We start from the raw sequence: 6,304 nt of genomic DNA on the forward strand, positions 1-6,304 counted from the left end.
GGGGATATGAAGAGGACCCTCACGCCGGATCCTTCAAGGTTGAGCGTGCCATCAAAGTACATGGTCCAGTGTTCTGGCCTCTCCAGGGAGGGCGGCTTCTGGATCTCCGTCCACTCTACCATGAAGTCGGCCAGAATCTGCGATTTGATCGCATGATGCGGGCAAAATTTGAGGACAAACTCACCGAGATCCATGGACCACTTGACAACTCGGCCGTTGACGTCCCTGTTGTGGAGGATTTCACCAATGGGGAATGAGGATACCACACAGGTCTTGTGCGCCTGGAAGTAGTGATGCAGCTTTCTTGATGATATCAGCACTGCATAGAGCAGTTTCTGGACTTGGGTGTAGCGGGTCTTGGAGTCGCTGAGGACTTCGCTGATGTAATACACCGACCGTTGCACCACATAAGCATGGCCGAGTTCCTGGAGCTCCACAACTAGCACGGTGCTGACAACATTTGTTGCGGAGATGTAGAGGTATAGTGTTTCTTGGTCGATCGGAGCCGTCATGATGGGAGGAGTGGTCAGGAAAGCTTTGAATTCTTCGATTGCCTTGCTGGCCTCGTTGTCTCACACAAATTTGTCCACCTTTTTGAGAAGCTTGAAGAAGGGCAGGCCTTTTTCTCTGAGTTTGTTGATGAAGCGGCTAAGGGCTGCCATCATGCCAGTGAGCTTCATGATGTCCTTTTTGTTAGATGGTTCGTCATGTTTCTGACTGCATCCACCTTGATGGGGTTGGCCTCGATGCCTCGCTGGCTGACAATGAAGCCCAAGAGCATGCCAGACGGGACACCAAAGACACACTTGCTGGGGTTAAGTTTCCAGCGTTAGGCCCGGAGGCTGTTGAAGGTTTCCTTGAGGTCGGCTATGAAGCTTTCCTCATCTTTTGTCTTGATAACCATATCATCGATGTAAGCTTCGACGTTCATGAGCAGTTGTGTTGTGAGGCAACCCTAGATTGCCTTCTGGTAGGTGGCCGGCGTTTTTCAACCCAAAGGTCATGGTGTTGTACTAGTAGATGCCGAAGGGCATTATGAACGTCGTCTTGTCTTGGTCAGCAGGGTCAAGGGAAGTCTGATGATAGCCCAAGTAGCAGTCAAGGAAGCAGAGAAGGATGGTCCCCACCATAGAGTTTATGACTTGGTCCATACGTGGAAGAGGGAAGGGGTCCTTAGGGCAGTGCTTGTTCAGGTCGGTGTAATTAATGCACATTCTCCATTCACTGATTTTCTTTCTTAGAAGGACTACGTTTGCTAACCTGGGATGCTTATATTCATGAATGAATCCGGCAGCTAGGAGTGCTTACATTCACGGATGAATGCTTACATTTAGTTCTACCCTAATGGCCTCCTTGCGATCTTGGGTGAAGCAATGAAGTTTTTCCTTAACCGGCCACACAGTCTTGTTGAAGTCCAAGGAGTGCTCAGCCAGCTCCCTCGAGACACCAGGCATATCAGATGGTTTCCACGTGAATATGTCCGAGTTGTCCTGGAGGAAACCGGTAAGCACGAGTTCCTATTTCTCCGAGAGGTCGGCCCTGATGAGGGCTGTCTTGGTCGGGTCCTCAAGGCTGAGGAAAATCTTCTTGACCCTAGGGTCAGGCTGTAGAGCCGTGGAGGTTGGCTCCTTCTCAGGAATCGTTAGCTGGTCCTTGCTCATCTTCTGGGCCTCGACTACCATGGCGGTGGCCTTAGCTGACAACTCCAGAGCTTCTGCAAGCTGAACTGCCTCGGTGTCACATCTGTATGACGTCTCCACATCACCGTAGACAGAGAGGACTCCGTTTGGGGCCGGCATCTTGAGGACGAGGTAAGTGTGGTGTGGTATTGCCATAAACCCCGCCAACATAGGCCTACCAAGGATAGCATGGTAGGAAGTCTTGAAATTGGCCACGTCAAATGTGAGGTGCTTCGTGCGGTAGTTGGCCTGTGTGCCAAAGGTGACAGGCAAAACAACTCAGCCAATGGGGTAGGATCCTTTTCCAGGGATGATGCCGTAGAAGGGTTCTTCACAGGGCTGGAGCCAGTCAAAGTCGAAGTCCATGCGTTTCAAGGTCTCTATGAAGATGATGTTGAGGCTGCTACCACCATCAATCAGCACCTTGGGGAGTAGGGCCCATCTATGGTCGGGCAAACCACCAGCGGGTAGGACCCCGGATCTAGGATGTGGACTCAATGATCTTGCCTAGAGAAAGTTATGGACTATTCCGACTAGAGCAGATACTGGATTGGCTATACAGAGACAAAGTGCACCTCTCGTTGCTGTAGCTTCTGCTAGCAGTTATTGCAAAAAGCGTTGCGGCCACCCACAATGATGTTGACCTGGCACTCCGACCGTTGGAAGTTCCCGTTTGGGTCGACACTAGGCCATTGGGCATCTTGATGTGGCTGATTGCGGTGCTCTTCTCTGTTCTAGTTGTCATGGTCATCACGCCTGCTAGTGTTGAGGTCATCGCGGTCGTTGCGGTTGTCACGGTGGCGACCATTGCGGTCGTCACGATCACCATTGTTACGATTGTCATGGTCATCGTGGCGACGGTTATCATTGTGGCTGCAGTAGTCATGCTTGTTGTTATCTCGGCAGTAGTCGTTGCGGCGTGGTTTCTTGTACCCCTACCTAGCGCGCCAACTGTCATATTTATAAGCTCGGCAGTCTACCAGGGGGTTACCCAAGTGGTTGATTTGTAGGTGAAGGCGATTGCAAAACCAAGAACTCGAAGGTGATCACGAGAACATGAAGGGGACATGAGGGTTCTTAGACAGGTTCAGGCCTCCGGAGAGTAATACCCTACATCGTGTATGTTGGATTGTATTGCTCAAGATTGATCTGGTTGCCTCGGGAGGCTCCCTTGGCCACCTTATATAGGCTGACGACCAAGAGTTACAAGTCGGTTTGAACTTAATCTACCCGGTAGTTACATGGAAGGTAATCTAAGCCGGATTACAATACGCGTCCTATGATACCCAGGTAGATTTGAACTATCTAGCTACCTTGACATGTACTCCAAGTAACTTCATGTCCTAGGCCCGCACGTCTTGGTTGGACGGGCCCATTTGTCAGGTCCGGCCAGTATCCTGGTCGGTGGTGATCCATGGGGTATCCATATCCCTCAGTCATAGTGATTGGAGTAATCCTTCTATGGAAGATACTCACTTAGTCAGTAGTACCACAATCAACTTGACTATTTCAAGTCATGGTGTGACTTGAATTATACACAATATATGCTGCGATTTAAATTTAGATTTAGAATGTGAAGTCTGTTGAGGACTTGTTGTATATCCAAATCTATCAAAGTTATTTGATCTGCCAATGATTAAATATGGGAACATAATTTTCACATATACCACGAGGGTATGTTGCTCGGTATATGCATGAAACCATTGCTACAATCTCTCATTATCTCACCACCTTGCTTTCATAAAGAATGCATTTGTGAGAAGATGATATTACTATGGTAAATACCTCTCACAAGTGTATGAGAGAAATTCTCCATAATTGCCACCTTTGCTTTGACCCAATTTGAGTATTGATACACTCTACCTAGGACTTTTGGTCTAGATCCAGTTTAAGGTGTATAGCAATTTTGAGGAGCATATGTTGACAACTTGTAGTCTTTGTATAATTGATTCAATGGAACCAATATAGCATGTGAAATATTAACCCTTTAAAACTCATATCTCATTTTCCACGATGATATAGTTATGGTGTTCCAATGACCCAGTGCCTGGATTTATGTGCACATGTACTAGACTTTTGAATGCTGAACATTCATAGGCTTTGGATTTGAATATCCAAAAAGTGTCTAACAACATGCATGATGTTGATTTGCATTTACTATCTTGGAGGATGTCTCTCCCTATTTCCGCGGATGCTTGTAATAAGTTGTATCCCTAGTGACCATACTTCACTCCCTCTTATTTTAATTTGGCAGTTGAGTGATCTTGTTAGATCATCACTATTTCTTGCGCACTAATTTTAGGGATTGGATAAGATGACACTTTTGATAAGTAAATGCATTTGGCAGACTATTTGTAATGTGTTACAAATATAGGATAATCTGAACTGGTTGTTCAGATATTCTTTGTTATGTACGTGGATGTGAGGACTGAATATGTGTAACATTCATTTTGGATTCCTGGCATTCTATGTGTGGTATTAATCTCCCCCTAATGACTGGAATTATCCTCAAACTATGATCAACATACGGGCTATGTATAAATCTCCATAAGAGACCTAAGGTATTATATGAATGACGGATAATAATACCTTTTATGTGGGTCCCTAATGCCCATGATGTATACTGAGATGGTGATATCGGTATGTGGAAAACATAACCGACATGCAGATGGGAAATATTTGGGTGTGGCCAAGTTTCCACGTACTAACTACAACGAAGGGAGCCGTATGATTGTACTTTTATGAATTTAGATTATGCGGTGTGTAAGTTCGTATATTACCAACTTGATGTTGATACATTCAATTCTATTTGGATGGTCATACAAATGAGTTATCTTGATAAGAGATTCAATTAAGCCATAACTGGTATGAACATAGGGACTTAGTGATTCATTCCCAAAACCAAATAATTCCATATGAATGGATTTGATCCTGTGTCTAGGAAAATTTGCTCTAAATTGAAAATTTGAACAATGAATTTGGTAAAAAATAGTGGTGCCTTATGATCGGTAAGGGACACATGTGGGAATATTTGCAAATACATTCATGAGTGCTTTCGAGTGCCTAAATAGTCCATAAATGGCTAAATATGGCCAACTTATCTTGAATGCGTTCAAGAAACTTAGTGGCTCATTATTTTAAATTTTAAGGTAAGAGGGCCTTAAAATTAACTCCGTTGTGACACATGAGGTGTACATTTGAGGATTTTGGGAATGTATGCTATGACTAATAGAATTGATAATAATTTTTCGAGTTAGAATGACCAAGATTGAAAAATTGTTGTATACAGCTAACCCTCTCGAGACCAAAGTTGCGGTTCTCCCGCTCCAGGGAAGGAAGCGAGCCACAATTTGGCCGCCCTCAACGCACCGACCACAGCCACACGATCCTACCAGGCACGACATGAATCGAACAAGGAGCAGAAGAAGGGAGGGGAGCAGGATGAGGAAACGTACGGCAGCGCCGGGGCGCGGGGAGAGGAGCTGGCGGTCGAAGACCCTGGAGGCGAGGTTACCGCTACGGAATAAGCGCACCATCTCGGTCACCGCGCCGCGCGTGGCCAAATTTCTGCCCTATTTTCTAGACATTACAACTACCCCTTCGCAAAGGCAAGTCCGTACATGGAATCAGTTTTTCAACACCCGGATACTCAACTCAAGCTAACCTATTACATCACTAGCCCAAAATATAGGTCACCGAGGAGTACAACAAAAGAAACTGCTCACAACATGTCGATACACCTAAAAGTTGTTAAGGTTGCCTACTGAGGCAAAGCTAAGTGCAGGAGAGTGAGCGTCGCCAACTCAGGGCTTCGGGGCAGCCTCCTCAAAATCCATGCTCGAAAAGCCCTCAATCTCCTCGTGTTCCTCCTCCTCCTAAGCCATAGGCTCATCCTGCTGCACCTCTAAGGCGTGGATAGAATTAAGCTCGGTGTGGTGCTCCTGTAGGTGCTCATTAGCATCTGCCAGCTCCATGTTCACATCATAGAACTGATCAGCCAACAACTCCATATCATGCTCCATGTCCACTATCTCCTCCTCTAAATCAGAAATCTGGGTTTGCATATCAGCAATCTGGATATCCTTCTGCACCAACTCAAGCAACAGATCCACCATACCATTCTGCAAGGTGGTGAGAGCAACCTGATTGGCCACTACCATCCCAATCATGGTGGTCATAGCCCTGCTCTGCATCTCAATCATCTGGTAGAACACATTCATGCAACGGGCTGAAGTAAAAATCATGCCCTGTGGGTCCAAAATACCTAGCAAGTCCATGTGCTCCATGCGGTCCAACCAATCCGCGTCTCTCCTATCCTTGGCAGGAAACAAACCAATCGGGTCCAGCACAATCTCAAGGGGGTGCTCCCTGCAAAACTGTGTCAGTGCCTGCAAAGCTGCAAACTCCCACGTATCCTGCAACGTGTGTCGCTCAGCCACAACCTCCAAAAGTCACTGTGGCTGGTCAAGGGGTGGGGGCACCTTCACGTGCACGTAGCTCCGGGAAATCCCGTGATCCTGGTACGCGCGTCGCGCGTAAACAGACGGTGATAGGTACCCAAACGAGCGCAAAGTGTCCCATGGTATGGCAGGAAAACCCTCGTAGTGGAGACATGTCGAGCGTGA

The sequence above is a fragment of the Setaria viridis genome, chromosome 2 (genome assembly GCF_005286985.2).
Source record: "Setaria viridis chromosome 2, Setaria_viridis_v4.0, whole genome shotgun sequence".
Taxonomy (NCBI): domain Eukaryota; kingdom Viridiplantae; phylum Streptophyta; class Magnoliopsida; order Poales; family Poaceae; genus Setaria; species Setaria viridis.